The following is a 23,902-nucleotide window of genomic DNA, read 5'->3' as shown; positions in this document are numbered from 1 at the left end:
CCTCCCCATCATGCTTAAAAAATACAAAAGAATGATAAGCCTCCAAAAAAGTTATTTATTTCTTTACTGTTGTACACTTTTCTGTTTTTTTAAATTATAGATCGGTTACATTTATTCCATCAAAAAGAAAGAAAAAAAGTAGTATATAGTATTTAATACTGCAGACTGTAAAACAAAGGAGCCATTTTAATGATTGTAAATAATCTGCAAAAGTTGTTATTCTTAAGTGGTATTGCTTATTTCATTGTCATTGTACGTTTTACCATTTTTTTCAGTTTTCATTTTTTCGATTATTGTTGAATTTGTTGTATTTGTTCCATCAAAAAGAAAGAGAAAAGTGTTATTTAAAGCAACACCCTTGGTGGAAAGGTGGCTCTGAGGCTAAGGATCTGCACTGGTATCCCAAAGGTTGCCGGTTCAAATTCCCGTCACTGCCAAAAGAGATCCTACTCTGCTGGGCCCTTGAGCAAGACCCTTAACCTGTAATTGCTCTAGGGGTGCTGTACAATCTCTGACCCCAAGGGGTATGTGAAAACTAACAAATTCCTAAAAAAGAAATTGTAGAAGGTGAAATAACGAACAAAAAAAAAAAAAACCCTGTAAAACTGTTTCCCATATAGCCAGCCAAATGTGGCAGATATCATTTGTTTTTAATGATTGAATGTGGTGTGCAAAATTGTTATACAAATAAATGTTCACTTTGTAATTCTTGTCCAGACAGATCAAGTCTCATTTTTCTGTGTATCTTATAAATATGTATATCTGCATTGGTATTGGCATCGGCAGATAAGTACATGGACATTATCAGATAGCAGCATCGGGCCAAAATTCCCATATCGGTGCATCCCTAGTTCCTTCTCTTTAAGTCTGCAGATGCAAATGTATATTTAGAAGAGGGGGCTGGGTTGGTAAGCAAATGCACATGTAGATGATTTTTGGAAGTTTGGGGGGCATGCTTCCCTTTCAAAGTCCATAGATGTGAATATTTATTACCGTGGAGGAACCCATTATGTTTAAACTCATGCTATTGTCCTCAGATCCAATACAAGCTAGGGCCATCACTTCCACCTCTACATCACCCTCTCTTCCCCTCCCTTCTAGCAAAGCAGCACCAACTGTCACAGCATCTGGAGCTTCATAGTGTTTGTTAACCATTGAGCTTGGAATCTTCCTTGAGCTTTGACTTTTCTCCTTCCATCTTATTCCTAATTGTAGAAATCAAATGTCAGCTTCTTAACTAAAGCGTAAACTGTGTGTGATGTTGAGTGAGTCAGTCCATTTTGCATTATGCAATATATGTACAAGCTTATTGCCCAGCACAATAACCAATTTGTATTATCAAGCAACATTATACAGTTATGTTAGAATATACAGGTTGCCTATATTTTCTTAATCCTGTTATTTTGCAATTAAATATAAGGTCAACCCCCTATTTAGGGGGTATGGGGCTGGACCTAACATGGTTATACATGGTGAAGGCCACAGGTCTGAAGTGTATTAAAGAGGGCATATTAAAGCATATACAGTAGTTGACATTGCTGTTAAGCTTGCCACTTACCTCAGTGTCTCTGTGCTCACAAGCATCTCACCATGGTAGCTAGTTACAGCTAGCATTAAAGACTCCATATTGTACATTGATCAAGGCCATGTAGTTGAGATGAAGCTTACTGTTTGGCTGACTGTGTGTGTCTCTGTTTCTCTGTGGTCATGTGCTTCTTTCTGTATTCAGAAAAGTGTTTTGTTTGCCTGGTTTATGTGAAAAATGCATGAATTTATAAAATAAAAGATTGTAGTTGCCATGCTGAAACTGCTGTTGTCAGTGAACAAAAAGCTATCACCAGGTTGTTGGGGTCAGTTTCCTTCATAAGCTTTGCTTAATTTGAGATGCTAGGCTTATCTGTGCTGATTTCGGCTCCACCAAAGGAAGCTGTATTTGGCAACTGAAGTACAATAGCTAATTGTTATGTCTTGGTCTGCTCCGTATCAGGCTATAGATGAAGCTTAGCGAGCATTGTGGTTTGAGAATTCATGAAATTCCCACTCGAGCACAAAGCCTTCAAAAAAAGGATACAGTGATTTTTTTTTTGTATATCTAATGTTGTTTAATTCTCATTTTAATTAATCTCGCATGTTCATTAAGATGCAGTAAAGCATTATAACCTAAAAACTAACCATTGAAATATGCACTAAACATGTTTAGTTGCCCTATCATTTAAACTGGTGTTAGTTGCAAAATAGTAAAACATTAAAAGCTATGCTAGGTATTGAACAGTGGGTAGCGCTGCTGCCTCACTGTTAGAAGACCCGGGTTCGCTTCCTGGGTCCTCCCTGCGTGGAGTTTACATGTTCTCCCCGTGTCTGCGTGGGTTTCCTCCCACAGTCCAAAGACATGCAGGTTAGGTGCATTGGCGATCCTAAATTGTGCTTGGTGTGTGTGTACCCTGCGATAGGCTGGCACCCTGCCTGGGGTTTGTTTCCTGTCTTGCGCCCTGTCTTGACTGGGATTGGCTCCAGTAGACCCCCGTGACCCTGTAGTTAGGATATAGCGGGTTGGATAATGGATGGATGGATAGCTATTAAAAACAAGCATTGATAATTCTTCTTCTTCTTTCGGCTGCTCCCATTTGGGGTTGCCACAGTGGATCACCCAAAATTGTCCGCATATTGATTTAGCAAAATTTTACACTGGATGCCCTTCCTGACATAACCCTCCCCATTTATCTGGGCTTGGGACCAGCATTAAGAAACACACTGGTTTGTGCTTCCCCTGTGGCTGGGTTGAATTGATAATATTATTTTTAAATTATAATGCCATTTGCCCCAGTGCTTTTTTTTTGTCAGAGAGAAAAGGAAAAATCTACTAGTATATAGTAATAATAAAATAATTTAAAAAGGGTGTGTTCTATAATATCTTCACTTATAAAAAGTACCAATTCTAAGTCTGTAAGTATCTAACACTAAAGCAGTGCAGCAATGTATAATGTAGAAGAAAAAATGTCACACGTCAACACCTAGGATCAGCTTTGGTGTGCTACTGTTGTCACATACTGTGTAGAGCTTTTAAACCACCAGTACAAAAATATTACAAAGAAAGGCCCTTGTTATTTTTGATATAAGTCATGACAGCATTTGTATGTGTGTGTGTACTGTAAAATAATAAATAGTAACATATTAATAGATTCAATTAAATGCCTCAATTAAATGCATTTGACCTCTTTATCATTTTTTAATCTATTGTATTTTTCTCCACTAGTAAAATATTAAAAATACAAAATGGACATTTGGACTTTAGTATCTTGTCTAAAATTTGCCATAACTGTCCTTCTCGGAAGCAAATTTAATTTAATTTCATGTCTTCTGCAACCTAGCCATTACTTTAACCATTTATATAACTGTACCATTTATTGTTAATTCCATAATACTATTTTTGAGTTTAAGAACACTTAAATATTTTCTGTGAGACCTAGTGTCACTTTTATCTTATTTTTGTATCTTTTTCTTTTTCTCTTTTTTAAGTAGCTTGGCAAAACAGATTTGTAGAGGTTTGTAAATCCCCATTAAAATACAGTCTTATTCCAGTATTAACAAAAATACACTCTGGAAAAGATAAATCCACCATAATGCTTAGAAAACATAATTAACAAACACATTTTTGGATGCACAATTTATGAAACAGACTTTTCTTTGTCCATACAAATATCATACCTATATTGAAATAAACTGAAGTTAATAATTCGGTTTATAATTCCAGGTGGTAGGATTTCCCCATACCTTTGAAATCCTATGCTCTCGTATAATTTCTGAGCTTCATACTGGAAGCACATTGTATTCAGCACTACAGCACGGTATTTCCGGGCACATGCAAAGTCGAGTGCTTTCAAGCAGAGGGCTCTGGCAATGCCTAAGCGTCTGTAACCCTTCTTTACATACACGTGGTTCAACTCCAGGGAACTTGACTCTTCTTTGGATGGTGAAATAGAATACATGCCCACAAGTTGATTGTTGCATATCACCACATAGAAGCATGAGTCTTTGCTTTGGAGAAAGGTTTTCCTTATGTTGAACAAGACCTCATTGATGGTTTTCTTGATGTGCCATCTAAAGCCTAAGGAACACTTAATCCACTCCGCAGCTAGAAGAAGCAGAATCACAAAGGTTGAGAAGAGAATGGTGTGAGTGGTCACAAAGAGAATGGCAAATGTGCACACCAGGAAAAGCTGGATGATAGAACTAGCCAGAAAGTACTTGACTCTTCTGTTAACATATTCAAGCAGCCCCCTTGCATAAAACTCTTTTACAGTGTGATGATCCGACTCTTCAAATTTTCTGATGAAGTAATTGGCCATAATGTCTGAAATGAAACAAATAATTAGTAAAGTACAGACAACAAGAATGCTCTTTTCAGTGTCATGACACAATTGTCCTACTTGTCTGGTTATCTGTCCACTTGTTTTGCTTACCACAGGGACTGAGCTAATGAATCCTGTGGCACTTGAGCTAGTTATCTTATGTTGTTTTCTTTTGACATTTATAATTTTCTTTAACCATTACATATTATATATATATATTCTCTTCCATTCATATACAGGTATATATTATATATATACACACACACGTATATATATATATATACACATATAGAGATATATATATATGTGTGTGTGTATATATATATATATATATATATATATATAAGTCCTGACTTTTAGAAAAATCAGCCTAGCCTCAATTAAACAAACTGTAACATTTTAAAGACCACAGCAGGTTTTCATAAACTTTGTAGGTCTGAATATGAAATGCATCTCATATTTATTTATGAATGTCCATGCAACATGGTGTGGTTTCTGGTTAGATTTTTTACTTTACTCAAGTGTCTTCTCTGGACATGTTAAAGTAATGGATGTCATGGTCCAAGCCAGCTCTTTTATTTTTGCTTCTCCAGGAGAAGCTTTAAATAGCACTCTATTTGTGCTGAGTGGAATCCTCACTGCCAGACCTGTACATAGGAACCTGGAGACACGAGAGAAGAGTGAGTACTGGGGAAATATGGAGGACTTGGATACAAAACAGTGGACTGACATATTGAGACTGTCAAGGGGGGCATTTGATTACTTATAGCAATATCTCTTTGCAAGACTGTATCAGAAAAAATCCATGCTTGAGGAGGGCATTTTAGAAATCACCTTGGAATTGGGCTGCATTTATTCATTTATTTTTTGCATTTAACAATTCTCAAGACAAAAAAAAACTGTTACATAATCAAAACACTGGTTTTACTGATATCTTCTGTAGGTCTCTGTTTAAACTTTGAGCCTAACGTGAAGTTTACAGCAATGGTGGCAATTTAGTTATAATCTTGTCAAAGCAGCTCCATTAATATATTTATATCATTTCGATTACTTAAAAGTTTAATATAATTGCAATATTTAATTAAATTGAAGTATAATGATTACAGTATCCTTAAACATTTACCCACAATTCCCATTTACTGTATCTTCACTGATGTATGCATATAATGAAACTATCCAATAAATGCTTAACTTCAGAGCATTTTTCATTGGCAGACAGACTATGGAGAACCTTTTTTAGCAGGCCAAGAGCGAATGTCCTAGATCAGGGGTTCCCAAACTCAGTCCTGGGGACCCACTGTGGCTGCAGGTTTTTGTTCCAACCAGCTTCTGTTTTTAATTGGACTCCTGGGCTAACTGAGTGAACTGTTATTTTCCAGATTTTACGTTTTGGGAACGATATAGAAATTAGAAAGCTAAGTTTGGTCTTATTTTTTTATTAAAATGTACTAAGCTCTTATATGAGAATAATGCATTTTTAACAATATTTTCATCTTGATTTCATTCTACTTTTCCAGGTGTTCTAATTGTTTTATTAATCCATTATGTACTAATTAGTGGCTCTCATGCTAAAGTAGTTGTAGCCTTTCACAATTCACTGTTGCTTGTCTGGGTGTCTGCTCTGCTAGGTTTTAATTGCTATTAATAAGATACGCAATGAAGGGAGCAAACTGCACAGAGAAAGGGCAAAATATAATGAAATCAACAAGAGATTTAAGCATTTAACACTAGAATTACCAAAACTTACAAAAAAACTTGTAAATCCAGCCCACCTTAAATCCGCTCACACCTCTCCATCAGCGTCTTTTGTCTTGTAAATGTGTCAATAAGCCCAAGCAGCAAGCAGCCTACTATCCCATCCTCCCACCACCGCAAAAAAGTGCAAAAATCGCTCTCCCAGTTCAAGTCTGATTTATCAGGGAGTGAAGTAGTACCTAGAGCTGTATAAGCTAAAAATATATATCGTTATTTGGAACACATGCATTTCACGCGTGTTCCATGTCTACAAAGATCTATGTAAGTTTAGGATGACAGTAAATGTAAGAAATGTTGAACACATACCTAAAAGACAAACTTTTTCCATGTTTCAGTACTCACGACAAAATGTAGACATGAAGTGTATAATGTGTGAAGACTGAAGTCCAAATATCACATAAGCACTTTCACAAAAGGTACAAATATAACAAAACAAGTGCGCTTTTATTCAAGACTATAACCGAAGAAAAAGAAATCGGGTTAGTGGGGGTGATGGTAGCGACTTTTTTGGTAGTACAGCGGTGAGAGCTGCTGACTCCTATTCAAAGGATCGCTGGTTTGAACCTCCCCGTCTCTCAAAATAAACGTTTTGAGTAGTGAGCTGCTATTATACAATAAAAATATACATTTGATTTGAGTCTGTAACAGCTGCTGTAAATGTATAGTACTTTTAAAGGTTAGCGTTTTTTTTTTTTTATTCACTTTTATTCTCCCTCGCGTTCACGCTCCTCCCGATCTGACACTGTTAGTTTTCAAATAAAGACGTGCAATAACAGAGGTGAACTCGGATGAGGACGAGGGTTCTACATCGGAGAAAAAGTACAGAACCATCCCCACCTTCCACAAGAAATGTCCACTCACATATAAGAACAACGCAGCTGCACCAGGCGTAAAGGCGAAAGATGGCACCGTTTGGATGCACCCAGAGGTCGGGCGTCATCCTGCCAGTCAGTCTGCCCCACACCTGTCCTCCAACAAAGCAACACGGCTTACAGAGCTCGCCAACATATCGTGCAAAGTCCTGTTTCTGATTGTGTTTTGTGATGGTCTTTACATAAAAAACATTTATATGTTACTTATATAAAAGCCAGATTGAATGTTATTTACCTTGATTTATTTACTTATTTTCCTACTGCGTAAAGTCACAAGTAGACTGCAGACCTTCCTCTGTTTGATTGACAAGGGCATGCTCACAAATTACACATGTAATGCCACAAAAATGCCTGTGGAGACTTCAGTACGCAATCAATGGTACAGTCAGACTTCTTTTTTTTGGGCACATACACCGTCCACATCTAAACACTAGCGTGGAGAGTCGCTTGCGTAATGAAGAGTCTATAGCTGCAGGTGGAAGCTGTTGGAGTTTGTTGGTTCTGTTGATTTCTACTGCCATATTAACACATCATGTAATGTAAAGAATAATCACCGTTAGTTAAGTATTCATATACTGTATTTATATACATTTCTTGGGTGACCAGTGGCATCTGCCACTGTAGATGCATCTGTTGAAGTGGATTGTTATTTATGTGAGATAAACCTACCAAGAACTGAGAATCCACTTCAATACTGAATAAGCAAAAACTGTGTTACCCCACCTTTAACACCTAGATCTTCAGTTTTTCTGTTCACCAGCATTTTCAGTCTCATGTGAGAAGTTGTTCTTCAAGGCTGGTGAAGTTATCTTGAAGAAAAGGAACCACCTCAACCCAACCACACTGAAAAAAATTCTATTCCTCAATAAAAGCAATAAAAATTTCCCTCCCTGGTGCACAAGCACCGACACCCAGCAAAAATTTCACCTCCCTTTATTTATGTTTTTGTGCATCCTTTACTTTTGCAAAACCATTTACATAGTCATCATTTACACATACAATTAAACATAAATTACATAGATGAACATATAAATACAGAGGGGTGTGTGTGTGTGTGTCTGCTTGACTTACTGTTGTCATTATTTTTATTGTTAACTACCCTGGTAATAGAAAATCAGCCATAGTAGCTCTGGTACTTACTTTTTGCACCATGTTTGGGCCCGGCCAGTACTTGGATGGGAGATGATCTAGGAAAAGCTTGGGTTGCTTCTGGAAGAGGTGTTGGTTAGGGGGTGCTAACCCTGTGGTCTGAACATGAATCCTAGTGCCCCACTGCAACGACAGGGACACTGTGCTATAAAAATAGCACTTTAGAGCTGTCCTTCAGATGCGACATAAAACCGAGGTCCGGACTCTCTGTGGTCATTAAAGATTCCTGGGCACTCTTTGTAAAGAGCTAGGTCCAGGCTAAATTGCCCTTCATGGTCATTCTGGCACCTGAATCGTCTTCTGTCTCTAACTGGCTAACTCTCACCACTTCACCAATTAATAGTTCATGTGTGGTGAGCATACTGGTGCAAAAATGGCTGATGTTGGTGGGTGCTACACATCAGTGGTGGTTGAAGTGTCTCCCCACTCCCTATGAAAAGCACTATATAAATGTAAAAATTATTATAACCAAGGGCTCCTGGCCATTAATTGATTTGGCTGCTATTCATAACTAGATACCACAACGTACTCAACAGTCCCACTGAATCTCTCCCAGGGGAAGTGCATTTCAACCTAAATCAGACCTTTGCACCAGTGCAATGTTCATTACACAATGTCCCAGTTGCCCTCAGAGCAGTTGTTATTGCTTGGCTGCACAAGCACAAACCAGATGGCCATCTAGCTCCTGTTACAGAATATGGTTGTTGTTAAAAAAAAAAAAAAAAAACAGAATTTGCATTGAGTAAAGGTCCCAATACATAATGCCGACACTTGAAGAGGTTCTCTACAAACTGTCTAAAGCCTGTCTCTTCTTACTGGTGGATGCCTGGGATCATTTCCTGCAAGTTAAATTAGACAAGTAAAGCAGCCCCCTTACAACCTTCTGGATGCCATGTGGGCTGTCCCCCTGAAGTGTAGCCCCAGATGTTTATCAAATAAAACAACATGAATCACTGTGACCACTAACCACAAACAAATCTTTAACAAATCTTTGTTTAGAGCCCCAAAATAACTTCAAACCATGCTGCTCTCACTTCAAAACTACACCATGAAAGTAATGTATAAGCCAGACAGAATATGTACAGCATGTGGGCAACACACTCAGCAGAGCTGCATTGTGCTCATCCGAGAAGGACACGCCGCATGTCCACCATTCAGTCTGGGGCATATACCAAGAACAGTTTGATGCAGAGGACATAAATTAGGATGGCTAGTTGACTACTTGAATGCCACGCACCAGCAGCAGTTCACCGAGTGCAATGAGCATCTCCAAGCCGTAAAATTCACTAGTGCTAAGTGTCCATCCACGGCTATTACGGGGTATTGGGCCTACTAAGATGAAATCCATTTACTGGATGGGGTGCTTTTCAAAGGCTTTCGTATAAGTCTTCCCTAGCAGCTGCAACCCTAGATGCTGCGGTGCATTCATTGGAGCTACATAGGCGGCACTGACACTGAGACACTGGTTTGGCCAAATATGCAGGGGGTGATTAAATACTTCGTAGGACAGTGTACCATGTGTAATTAATACGTGCGTGAACAGTAGAAAGAGACCAGGATATCACACCCTCCATTATACTGAACCAGTTATGAAAATGTTGCCAAATGACATTGACCTCTCGCTAAATATCCAAGACTATAGCAACTAAGCTTTGAGCATGAATTGGACTGGGGTCAATATTTGCATTTTGTTGACAGTTTTATTAATCCAGGTGGTTTGTCGTGTGGTAGGTGCAGCATGTTCACACAATCACTGCATGTTCCCAACCTTTATTAGCTTTGTATATATTTGTCTTCTTTGCGAGAGCTCCAGACCAGAATGTTAAGGAGGGCAATTATATGGAAATAACGGGATGGTTAGTTATGTTGTAATAAAGTCCTAACATCAAATATGCAACACTCAACCTGACATCAATGCAAGAATGTTAAATGATACAAATGTGATGCCAGCAACAAGCCGTGCAGCAGGCAGCAACAGGCCAGCAGCAGACAGTATGGTGTAGTGGTTAAGGCTTTGGACCTCAAACCCTGAGGATGTAGGTTCAAATCCCGCCACTGACACTTTGTGTGTGAGTCCATGAGTAAGTCACTTGACCTGCCTGTGCTCAAACTGGAAAACCAAAACAAATGTAACCAATTGTATCATAAATGTTGTAAGTTGCCTTGGATGAAGGTCTCAGCCAAATAAATAAATGTAAAATGCAACAGAAAAAAGAAAAGGAGTGCTGATCACAGTACTATACACTACTGGTCAAAGGTTGTAGAACATCTCAGGTTTTCATGGAAATGCATGCAGTTTAATGTCTTAATGCTTCATGAAAGCAAGGCATAAAACAAACAAAAACCATGGCAAATAAAAAAATAAGTGAAGGAATCATTAGGTGTACAACCTTTATTCAACAATTTGATTCATCACAGTAACAACCTTTTGCTGATATAACAGCCAAACACAGCCAACACACATGGCATTCTTTCTATAAAGGAAATCAAATATTGGTCAGAAAGATCTTCCCAACACTGTTGCAGAAGTTCCCATAAATGTGTTGCACTTGCTGGTTGCTTTCCTTTCACCCTTCTGTCCAGTTCATCCCAAACCAACTCAATGGGGTTTACGTCTGGAGACTGTGCTGACCTGTCCATGTTTTCAAGTGTACCTTCTTGTTCTTTTCTTTTAACTTAGTTCTGATATTGCCGGGAGTTATGTTTTGGGTCTGACCTACTAGACGCAGACCAGAAGGTATATTGTGGTGCTGAAAAATGCTGGGGTATCGGCATTTAGATTCAGACGGCAAGTCACTCTGTACAAGTTATCAACTCTGCCTGCAGGAAAAGAACCCCAGACCATCACACTTCCACCTCCATGTCTGACAGCTGGTGTCACACACCGAGGAACCATCCTTTCACCAACGCAACGGTGTACAAACGCTATGCGTGATGAACCGCAGATTTCAAATTTTGATTCATTGGTCCATAAGACTTTCTTCTAGTCTGCAGTAGTCCACAGCTGGTATTTCATGGCCCAAGCAGCCCTCACTTTGTTATTTTGTCCTTTAAGGAATGGATTTCTTACTGCCACTCATCCTGTCAAACCCGCAGCAGAAAGTCTCCTCTCCACAGTAGAAACTGAGACTTGCTTTTTTCTGCCACTGTTAAGCTGTTCTTGAAGCTGGTGGGCTGTGAGGTGCCTATCACGCAAGCTGGTGACCCTTAGAAACTTGTCTTCAGATTGGATTGTGACTTTGGGTCTGCTAGATCTCTTCCTATTAGAGTTTACAATTGCCTTTGCATTATATAGGACACCCATTCAATGACATTTTGATATTTTTTTTTTACAATTTCTCTAAATGAAAGGTTTACACTTCAAAGGGAAAAATGCTCGGTCTCATTTTATTTGTTTTTTATTTGTTCATTTTTATTTCTTGCCTTTACCACTGGAATTTACAACTTTCTACAGTGCAATATTGCCTAAATAGTACTTCAGAGGGTATAGTAATACAGTCTGTTCCAACTCTGGGTTTTTAAGTACAGTAATCCCTCCTCCGTCGCGGGGGTTGCGTTCCAGAGCCACCCGCGAAATAAGAAAATCCGCGAAGTAGAAACCATATGTTTATATGGTTATTTTTATATATTTTAAGCCCTTATAAACTCTCCCACACTATTATAAACATTTCACGCACGGTTATACAGCATAATCCCTTTGTATTCTCTTAGATATTAGGTAAGATTCGTTGAAATTATGTATGTAAACACAGTTTGTACTGTGTTACATACAGTAAAACCTAAATATTATTTTAAAGATATCGAGCGTCTCCAATATCACATACGTTACAGCCATTACAACAGACAGGCCACCAGCAATAAATACGTACAATGCAAGAAAAATTGTATACAGTAAAATGTGTGGACAGCGACACTAAACTATGTACATGTAATAAGTACTGTACGTAAATAATTAATTATGGTTACTAAAGAATCATGGACTCATTGATGCTGTAATTGTGTCCTTCAGCGGTGTAGCTGTTTCCTTCCTTCAACATATCCAAAACTTTTACCTTTTCTGCAATCCTGAAGCATTAGCAGTAACGTGCATTAATGCTGAATGAATGAGATGAGCCAATCAGCAGCACACAGGAACTTAACTGCGTGCTCTGAATGGGTAGCTTCTCAGCCATCCGCCAATAGCGTCCCTTGTTTGAATTCAAATGGGCAAATCAACTGAGGAAGCACACGTACTGTAGACCGCAGACATCCGCGAAGCAGTGAAAAATCCACGATATATATTCACATATGCTTACATTTAAAATCCGCGATGGAGTGTAGCCGCGAAAGACGAAGCGCGATATAGCGAGGGATCACTGTAATCAACAGAAGTTGGGACAACTGTACAAATCGTTTGCTTAATTTACTTAATTTATGTCTTAATTTACTTTATTTGCAGCAGAACATCTGTAGGTGGTAACCTATTCATTTGTCCCTGAAGAAGGCCCATTTGTAATACTCTGAAATGTCCTTTTTTCAGTTTTTGCTGACCTAAACTTTAAATGTAAACCTTTGGCAGTTTACTGCTTACCTTTTCATCATTTTAGGTCATTCATTGCATTGCAACTAATTACATCTGAAAAAAAAACCTGAAAAAACGGAGGTGTCTAAAACTTTTGACTGGTATAGAATAGAATAGAATGCCTTTTATTGTCACTATACACATGTACAATGAGATTAAACGTAGCTCCTTCAGTGCAGACATATATGCACAGCGGTTCCCAAACTGTGGTACCTTTCAGGTGGTACGCATCGCGGTCCCTGAAATTTAATTTATCTGTGCAAAACCCTTTATGACAAGCCTGTTGTGAGCAAAAAACAATGAAACTGTTTAAATACAATAATACGTGGATTCCCAAATTTAGTGTGGTGTGAAATTTCGTCATCTGAATAAATAAAACCTATTATTCGAATCAGTATTTAGTTCATTTAACGCTACCATAATTCCGTTTCGCGGAAGTCAACTTCTACTTCTTCACTGTTTGAGCTTTTGGTCACTAGATGAGTGCACAACGCCGACATTATTTAGTCTTCGGTAACTCTGCCTCACAGAAACCGCTCGCGTTTGTTGTTATACGTGCACGGCCGCTGTATCGCATCGTAGTCACTAAATCTAAGCACAAAGCCGATACCATTTCGTCTTCGGTAACTACGTCACATACAGGCCGAAGGCAGGATTTAGTATCAATTTATGTACATGCACAAATTTTTTCATTAATTTTATGCATAATTTCTTCCAATTCTTTAACTTTTATTCAGATTTCAGGACGGTTTAGACCCGAACTCCCCCCTTACAGCTTTCCCTCCCTTTCAACAATTTTTAATAGCTTTTCAAGGGACTAAAATAAGACGCAACAGTTACATATCGAATAATTTGAATTTTCTTAAATGAATGAGTATTTAAAGAAAAATCTTTCAAACGCTACCGTTTCGTCATCCGAATCAATTAGTCCTAGTGACAAAGATACCGATACAGCTGCAAATAAACCGAAAAAACAGAGTAAGAAAGATCCGTGTCGCAAATATGATAACAACTATCTAAAATTTGGTTTTGTTGCAACTGGCAATGAATTTGGGCAGCGACCTCAGTGTCTCATTTGCTGTGAGATTCTTTCAAATGCTAGTATGAAGCCGTCACATCTAAAGCGACATCAGGCTACGAAGCACAGAGAAACCGTGACAAAGTCAATTCAATATTTTGAAAGGAAACGTTTGGAACTGCAGAAACAAAAAAGCATCTTCAAGCAGCACACTACATTTAACGCTGCTTTAGCGAAGGCATCATTTAGTGTCGCTTTACGGATTTGCTCGCGGTAAAAAGCCACACACGCGTTCTGAAGAAGTCATCATGCCGTGTGTTGTCGACATGGTGAACAGCGTACTTGGAGAACAAGCGGCAGGTAAAATTTGTGCGATTCCTCTTTTCACAAATGTGAATTTCCCATTGGGATTAATAAAGTATCTATCTATCTATCTATCTATCTATCTATCTATCTATCTATCTATCTATCTATCTATCTATCTATCTATCTATCTTCTAATAATACAATTACTTGCAGAATTGCCGACATGGCGGACGACGTGCAGAAACAATTACTTGAAATGATAAAAGCAAACGGAAAATTTGCGTTAGAACTCGATGAGTCAACAGATGTTTCCGACTGTGCAATTTTAATCATGTACATCCGATTTATTAACTTTAGTATTGCTTCTGTTCAAGAGGAATTTTTATTCAGCGACAAACTGCCTACGAGGACTACTGGCAAAGAACTGTTTCGTCTTCTCGATAAGTTACAGAAAAAGAATTGATGTGAAACAATTGTGTTGGTGTAACAACAGACGGCGCTGCATGACTGTACGGTGTCGTACAGCGTATTGAAGGAGAAGGGTCCGGCTGCAGGTCGCAGCACAATCCGGCTGCAGGTCGCAGACTCGGCCTTCCAAGCCCCCGGCCTTCCACGCCTCCTGCCTTCCACAGTCCGCCCCACAACCGCCTATAGTCCGTAGAAAGAGAAGAAGAGCTGCTGTATAGTTGTTCCAACTCGAAAAAGAAAAGGAGCTGAAAACAATTTCTGACACGGAACAATGGCACAACAGAACCAGGTATGGACTCACAGAATAAAAAGCTCAGTATATTTAAAGAAACTTTAGATCCATTAAACAAAACTAATGAGATGTACGATTATATACTGTACTGTATAGCGAATCCAAGTGTTCTCTGTTTATCGTCATTACTGACATATCCTATTTTTAAGCATATCGTTTTAATTATTTTTTACCTCTTGTATTATTTCTTTATTAATATTTGCCGTATTATTTCATCTATATTAACTTTTTCACTTATTTATGAGATGTTATGTAGAGAATCTGCAATGTTAGTGTACAATATGAAAGGTATTTATGTTTATCGTCGTCATTAACGTATGTTAAATATCTTATCTTAACTTAGTTGAGTTAGCTATTTTTAAAAGCGCGTTAGCGCTTTCTGCCAAATTAATATTACATATTATTTTTGTCTTGATTTCCACAGTCACATTTCTCCATAAAGGCAGAGAATATAAAAACAACTTTGATAACATTGATTAAATTTCCAAATGAATCCAAGTGCCCTCTTTGTAAAAAGCACAGAGACTACAGCATCCTGCTACATCACCTTCAGAGTCATGAAGGCCACATTGTCAAGTATGCAGGTAGTGTATGTACGCCAAGAGTGTGTGCTTGCAAACAATACTGACGTTTAGATTTCTGAACTGGAACTTTTTAAAATACAGGTTAAAAAGCTGAGCATTTTCCGTTGTTTGGCAGGATTTACTATTTACAGATGTAGCACAGGGTGTGTCCCAAGTGGCCAACATTGTCAACAGTTTACTGTATGTCAGTATTTAATATTTTTCTTTGTTTAAATTTTTTTACCCCTTGTATTAGGGCCTCCCTAGTGTGTGCTTGGTGTGTTGGTGTATGCTTGGTGTGTGTGCGCCCTGCGGTGGGCTGGCGCCCTGCCTGGGTTTTGTTTCCTGCCTTGTGCCCTGTGTTGGCTGGGATTGGCTCCAGCAGACCCCCGTGACCCTGTAGTTAGGATATAGCGGGTTGGATGAAGGATGGATGGATGCAGGGCCTTCCAAGTCAGATGAATAGCCATGGCCGTGGAATTTCCATGTTGATGGTATGACCATTTCATATTGTAACTATCATTTTTTGTATGTCTGTATTTAATGTTGTGTCCAGGTTTCCAAAGGACCATTTTGTGGTGTCTCTGTATTTCATCCTCGAGGCCCCTTTCAGTTTTAATGAGTTGTCTCAACTTTAGTCCTCTCTTCTTTCATTGTAGTATTTGTAGAGGGAGGATTATATCTGGTTGCTGGTTCCCATTTTTGTCACCTTCTACAATTTGTGTTGGATATTTGTGTTATGTTTAACTTATTTTATTATATTTGGTTTTTTTTTTTAATTTCAACATACTGTCCATAGTGGTTTTGAAGTTCCAGAAACACCTACCTTTCAAAATCCAGATCATTTAAATGTATGTTTATAATGGTTTGCATAAATATTTTTGTAACATTAAACTCCTTTTAAGAACGTGACTCTGCTCAGTCCTCTTTAGAATGACATAGTGGCTTTGTGGAAGAGCTGGTGTAGAATGTTACTTGAGAACTCCAGCACCAAGGGGTAAATGAAATTTAAATTTCCTTTAATAACTCTAATTTAGTTCTGCGGCAATTATTGTAAATCAAAGACAAATAGTCCAAATGTTTACCATTATAAACTTAGTGCTTCTTTTTGAAATCACTGAAGTAACTGCTCACATCAAACTGAGCGAGCAAATGCACTTCTAAATGAAGGCCAAGAACCAAACAAAAAATTAGAAGGTACAGAAACAATGGACAGCCAGGACAGGGTCATTTTTTGTGCTTATTCTTTTGGTTCTTTTTTAACATTTCCTTAGGTAAATATTATTTTCTATGTTTTTAGGTTTAGACTGTATTGAGCCGTTAATGAGAAGACAGAGTAAAGACTTGGCACTACATCTGAAATGAACAAATGTCTTGCTATTCTGTTCCATAGCACTGCATTCTGCAGATTTCAGATTTTTTCTTTCAGAAGAAACGTCAGCGTCCCTTCTCCAACATCCAGCACAGGGCACTGATGAGCAGGTACAGACACATCATTTTATAAACTTCCATAAGAAAGATAAATTACATTTTGTTGATGCTGGCTTACAATGCCTGTGGTATAGTGAATAAAATGTATAAAAAGACTTAATGCTTGTCTCAGATGCCGACTGTTAATCGTTAAGCAGTAGGAGTCAAAGCCCAAAAGACTAAAAGCCTGTTTTATATCTTCTGACAAACTGTAGTACTAGTACAACTCTTAAAGGCCTTAAAACATTTGAAATGCATTGTGTGCTGTATTAATAATAGTGTATTGTAAGAAACATTGAAGACTTGTAGAATCTGTGATCAAAAGCAGCAATGTTAATAATGTATAATAAATTAAATTTACTGTACATTATTTTTTTTTACTTTCCTTACATTCCTTGTAAATGTGGAGGAAAAGGCTATGAGCTTTATGATGACCATTTAAAGAATTTCCTTTCTTTCTTTTTTAATATAATGTATTACAGCAGCATGGAATCCTTCAGCATTTCACCGAGGCACAGAAGTGGTGTGCTGAGAACATTTCTGTGTTCAGGGGGCGAATCTCACTCCCTGCATTACTGTCAATGGACAAAGACGACACTGAGGAGGCCCTTCAGAAATTTGATTTGCTATCTGAATTTCCAGAAGAAGAGGAGAGGGAATATGTCTTTAGACATATTTTTTTCACACATGGAAGACATGCATCTGTTTTTAGATTAACGTGAGAGGAAAAAGGAAAATGACTGAGTTTTGTGAAAAAATGTAACAAACATACATGTCCCTCATTGTTCAGTTACAACCTACAATTCTTGTTCTATATTTTATATATTCTTTAACTTTTTTGTAATAAATGTTGCAAACCAACTTCATCTTTACAGTCCATTGTCTTAGTGTTATGTATTAAAATAATGTTTTATAAAGCAGGGCAAAGCAATATTTATTTATAAACCACATTTACAACAGCAGCCAGAACTGAACCAAAGTGCTGTACAAGAAAGGGTAAAAGAAGCAGTTCAAATATACTATATGTACACATCACAAAACTGCAACAATAACCAGCCATTACATAAAAGATAAACTTATATATACATATTTATAATCCTGAATGTACGTGAGCCAACATATACAAAAAATGTCAACCTTTTGCAGGGTCAAATGGCAGCAAGAAGAAATAACACTTTAATGATGACTTAAAAATGGCCTGTGATGGAGCAGACCTAATATAATAAGGAGAGCCATTCCAGAGAAAAGGAGCAGCCACCACAAACACCCGATTCCTCCTTTGCTTCAGCCTCGACCTTGGCACAACTAAGAGCATCGGGCTAGTAGACCACAGGGATCTTGTTGGCACATACAAGTGAAGAGGTTCCAAGAGGCAAGATGGGGCTGATCCACTCAAACATTTGAAAACAAGAAATAGAATTTTAAAATCAATTCTGAAATGGACCAGAAGCCAGTAAAGTGAGGTCAGTATTGGTGAAATATGGCCACACTTACGAGAGCCTTCAATAAGCGAACAGCAAAGTTGTGGAATAGTTGTAGGCGTCGTAACAGGGCCTGACCAATACCTACATACAAAGAAATGCAATAGTCCAAATGAGATGCTGTAAAAGCTTGGATGGCCTTTTCAAGATCACAGAAAGAAACAAAAGCCTTTACCTTAAAGTCTCAGCTGGAAAAAGCTTCATTTAACTTCACAATTTATCTGTCTGTCGAGTTTGAATGAGCTGTCACAGATCACACCTGGGCTAACTGAAGCTTTATGATACGTATATGGAAAGGGGTCCAAGAGCAATATCAGAGACAGTCAAACTTTCTTAACTCTTGGACACCATGATCACAGTTTTATTATCATTTAGTTTAAGAAGATGCATTGCCATCCAGGTTTGAATATCATTCAAGCACACATGGAGGGTCTGTATTTTCTTGCTTTGATTTTAGTGGCAAATATATTTAAGTGTCATCAGTATAGAGAAGCCATACTTGTTAACAGTGGAGCCTAAAGGTAACATGCCTATCAAAAAGATAGCTGGTCCAAGGATGGAACCCCACAAGTAAGGGGAGCTACAAAGGGTGAGAACTCACCCAAATGAATAGAAACGCTCCTATTTCTTAGATAAGATTTAAACCATTTCAGGGCATTACCTTGGATGACTATACTGTTCAAAGCAGGATATAAGAATCATAAGATCCACAGCATCAAAAGCTGAGGTAAGATCTAGCAGTACAAGAATGGCAGAATCTACAGGATTAGTAATTGGGAAGAGGTCACTGTTAACCTTTAACAAGGATGTTTCAGTGCTGCAAGAACATCTGTATCTGGATTGGAATTTTTCCAGAATACTATTTTCATCTAGAAATGTTTGAGTTAGGACAACTTTTTCAAAGACTTTAGATAAAAAAGGCAGTTTAGAAATTGGCCTGAAATTTGACACATTAGAGGGTGCTTATTTTGTTTTTTATAATACGTTTCTGCACCACAGCGTGTTTCAAGGCAGCAGGAACACAACCAGAAATCAAGCTAGCATTTATTAAGGTAACGATGACACACGCAGGCACAAAGTGGTCAAAGACAGCTGAACACACTATAGGAAGAATCCTGAGCAGGCAGTGAGACCGATGACCTAATAACGGTAATCTTATTTACAAAAAAGTAAATCCCCGTTTGGAGAGTAAGTTGGGGTATGCAACAAATGACAAATTCCTAATACAAGAAATGGTATATGGCGATTAAATGATTTAAAATCACTAAAAAATTGATTTGTAATTATTGTATCGACCCAAACACAACAGTTTTAAAATTAAGTTTAAAATCTGTTAGTTCAGTTCCAAAAAAAATAAAAACGACGGTTTATGGAAGTGCAACTTTCAATAATGAAAATGTTTGCATTTCTTTAGAAAAACAAACGATATAATATCTATTAAGCAATTTGAGAGATTCGCTTCACTTTCTTTGATAAGTACATATTTATAAGTTAGGGTCCTAGGGAGAACAATTATGCATTAAAATTAAAAAAACCAGGTAAACGTTTGAAAGTTTAATAATTCCACTTGAAATTTATCAACATTATAGCAGCAGCGTTGAACAAAATTAAGAAAACACAATTCAAGACAGACAATGGAAATGAAAGTATGAACTCTATTAGTAAGCTGGATCATTTAAAATTTTTTTTAAATATAAACAATTTTAAAAGTTTCTTTTGAACTCGAAAGTTTAGACCTTCATTTTCATGCCTGCTGATTGCTTTGTTGTGTTACTGATCATCATTTATTTTGTAACATAATAAATTAATGTCATTAACGGAATTTTCCTTTATTGAACGAGGTTCCAGAAATAATGTCAGACATGCCGTTTAGTACAAAAGTACCATAAAAATAATTTCAAATATTTTGAATGATAGAATTCACTATAATAGCAGTTAGAGTATCCACATTCATATTTAGTATGGGGTTTCCTTAATCTAAAAATATGTTATGCCCTCTTTCTTTTAACTATCGAATCCTGACTCATAAATTATAAAACTGTTTTTTGTTTCTAAAAGTAAACACGACAGTAATACCATAAAGAGAAACTCAGATTCTTGCCTCGTGATTGCAGGAAGTCATATTAATATCGTCTTTTAGGGTTACATGGTAAATCAACGTTACTAGTTTTTCAACGAAAGCGATGTGACAGAGGACGGACGCGAATGCTGGGGGCGTGGCGTGGAAGGCAGGAGGCGCGGAAGGCCGGGGCCGTGGAAGGCCAAGTCTGCGACCTGCAGCCGGATACAATTGGGGATTGAAGCAGTAGCGCCTTTGGCTGTATCGTACCACTGCATCATACATCGTGAAGCACTTGCTGCAAGACACATAAGTGAAGAACTGCATGGTCTTGTTAACCGCAATACAAATTGTCAACTACATAAAAACAAGTTCACTGAACGCACGTTTATTTGAAATACTTTGTTCAGAAATGGGTTCAGAACATCAGCATTTATTGTTTTACACAGAGGTTCGCTGGCTGTCAAGAGGACGCGTTTTGCAGAGATTTTTTGAGTTGAGAAATGAAGCGAGTCTGCTTCTGTTAGAAAAGAACTCGGTAATGAATGTTTATCTATGTGACGCAACATGGCTTGCAAAACTGGCTTATCTCGTAGACATTTTAATGCTCTCAACGATTTAAATCTCAGTCTACAAGGCAGAGATAGTGACTTATTTAAACACATGGATAAAATTTCAGCTTTTGTGAAGAAACTTAGCTATTGGAAACTACGTGTAGAACAGCAACGTCTAGATATGTTCCAGTACTTCAGCGAGTTTGTTGCTCAAAATCCTGATTCCAGCATACAGGAAGATATTTCTAAAATTATTGTGAATCATCTAAAATTGCTTGAAGAAAACTTAGTTCATTATTTTCCCGAGGATAATGCGACAAAAGAAAGTGGTTGGATACGAAGTCCGTTTACAACAGATATAACCGGCTTGACTTTGACTGCTCAAGAAGAAGTAAATTTAATCGAACTGTCACGTGACAGCACGCTTAAAGCTCGATTTACTGATAACAGTTTGTTAAGTTTTAGGATGTACGCTCATGCTGAATATCCTGAGCTCGCAAGCAGGGCAATTTCCGCATTGCTGCCATTCTCGAGTACAAATTTATGTGAAACTGGCTTTTCTGCAATGACTGCTATCAAAACAAAATGCAGAAATAGACTGGATGCTCATAACGACCTGAGACTTTCTCTTTCGACGATTCAGCCCAGAATTGACAAACTTGTAAACAGTATGCAGTCACATCCTACTCACTGATGCGAGATATCGCAAATATGGCAGTCAGACTGTCGTTATTAGAAATATATTTCATTTCATTATATTCTGTAAGTGCCTTGAGCACGGGAAAGCCGCTATGTAAATAAAATGTATTATTATTATTATAGTTACACTGTTTAAGTTAATTAAAATAATATGATTATACTGCCGTCTACACAGTTGTACTAACATAAATTCATTCAATATTGCAGTCAGTGTCGTGAATTTGCTGTATATTACCTAATTAAGAATTAATCATTCATTGCAGTACTTGCTTTTTAATTTTTTTGTTAAACGCAACGCAACTCACTTAACCTAAGTTGGTACTTGACGTCCAAATGTTTGGGAACCCCTGATGTAGAACACAACAAGTAAATAAACAAATAAACAAATGGTGCAAAAAGTTGCAAAGAAGTTGCAAAAAAGTTCTGCGACGCTACAGTATATACATATAGAAAGAATAATAATTATTGCACTATTGGGTTATTGCACATAATTTAAATATTTCACAATAATGATGATCATGTGCAGTGAGTAGTGGATGTTGGACCCTGAGAGTAATGATATTGTACAGTATACAGATATTGCACAGTTATTATCAGTACTATTTATATATTGGATATTGCACAGTTGATGGACAGAAGGAAGTCCAGGGGTTGGGGGGTTAGACTGTGTAGTCAGTGAATGTGTAAGTTTAGAATGGTTATGGCTTTTGGGAAAAAATTGTTCTTGAGTCTGTTTGTCTTTGTTGTGATGCAGCAGGTCAAACAGATCAGAGCCAGGGTGCAGGGAGCTGTCCTTGATGATGTTTTTTGCTCTGCTGAGGCAGCGGGAGGTGTAAATGTCCATCAGGGACGGGAGAGGGCAGCCGATGATCTTCTGTGCTGCCGTTACTACTCTCTGAAGCCTCTCCCTGTCTGCCATGGTGCAGCTGTCGTACCATACAGTGATACAGTACGTCAGCAGGCTCTCGATGGACGAGTTTTATTACTTTGTTATGTTAAAAAAAGGTTACAAGATAATGCTGCTCTTACCTTTATCAAGACTGACAGCAGGGAGTCTTATCCTGTCTAAATGACCCCCACTATTAAAAATAAAGGTGCCACAGTGTTTTTCAGAGTTATGCCATATAGGGGAACCATTTTTGGTTCCCAAAAGGCCCATCCGACTTGAAGTTTCCAGAAAGAACCTTTTCTTGATTGAGATCTGCAAAAAGCTTCATACTTACTATTTATTGTAACAGATCTGTGACATACAAATGGGTCATAATTTTAAAAGGACTCTTTGCACCATACAATTACAAAGGCTAGATCCAGTTTTTCTTAATCTGCTAGTGTCTTGCGTTGGTAGCCTGACGTACTTTAAAGATTTAAGTTGTGTTTTCTATATATTAGGAAATTTTTTAAAGCAGAAAGAACTATCTTCACATGCAAATGAACCCATTTCACAATGAAATAGTGCTTTGTTAAACAATGCTTCTATGAAAATCCTCACATCCCAGTAAAGAACCATAAGGTGCCATTAAAGACCTGTTATTTTTAAGAGAATGAAACATATTAGCGTTATTAGTATGCTTCTGTTTTCTTTATATTTACCTATTTGTTCCAGTACAGTTAGGAAAAAACCTTGAACTAAAACTATAGTTTTTGCCATAAAACTCAAAAGCTGACAACACCTAAATAGAATTATGTTTCCTTTGTTTCTGTTGCTATGAGATCTTAATTTATACAGTATATGTGCTTCAAGGTTCTGGATTATAATAATTTAACTTTTTCTTGCTGACAGTCTAATGCACAAAAATAATGATACGTAGTACCAGATGATTAGTTTTAGTGGCTTCCTGAACACTTGCCACAATAGGCACTCACCCACATAGCAATTTAAATCGTACATCACAAAGGAAACCGTAGCATTCATTTAAACATTTTTGTTAATATTAGGAGGTACAGAAATTACAAAAAGAAGAACTCCCCCACAGCGTCTTAAGGTAAACCACAAACAGGTGTTATACAAGTGTGCGGCTGCTCATAAGACTCGAGTACAAAACGCACCTTTAACGCGTAAACAAAGCTGCAGGAGTGGCAGCACCAAGGCTAAACCTTTTGACGGGGTCCACGCTTGTTTCTCTCCTTCTGTCTCCTCCGTTACGCTTAGTCCATCTCTTTGACTGCAAGCAGTAGGCTGAGAGCCGTTTTATAGTTACGGCGAGGAGGCGTGGCCACAGCATTCCTGCGGCTCTGCCTCTTGGTTTGGGTGCGGTACCCAGAAAGAGGAGCTGGCTAGTGCCGGGAAAGGAAACCTGCTGAACCAG

General features: G+C 37.9%; 2 long non-coding RNA genes across 2 annotated transcripts; one reads left to right on the top strand and one right to left on the bottom strand.

The window, feature by feature from the left end:
• Nucleotides 1-35: 35 nt before the first annotated feature.
• Nucleotides 36-23,902, bottom strand: LOC127527958 (uncharacterized). Its single transcript, XR_007935151.1, has 2 exons — nt 23,643-23,902; nt 36-4,351 (listed from the first exon to the last, which is right to left on the bottom strand). It is a non-coding gene; the product is annotated as an uncharacterized LOC127527958 (long non-coding RNA).
• On the top strand, nt 14,696-16,245 carry LOC127527960 (uncharacterized). The gene is made up of 3 exons (XR_007935153.1): nt 14,696-14,767; nt 15,195-15,354; nt 15,777-16,245. It is a non-coding gene; the product is annotated as an uncharacterized LOC127527960 (long non-coding RNA).

This window comes from Erpetoichthys calabaricus, chromosome 5, assembly GCF_900747795.2.
Source record: "Erpetoichthys calabaricus chromosome 5, fErpCal1.3, whole genome shotgun sequence".
In the NCBI taxonomy this organism is placed as follows: Eukaryota; Metazoa; Chordata; class Cladistia; order Polypteriformes; family Polypteridae; genus Erpetoichthys; species Erpetoichthys calabaricus.
This window is presented reverse-complemented; position numbering and strand designations above follow the sequence as displayed.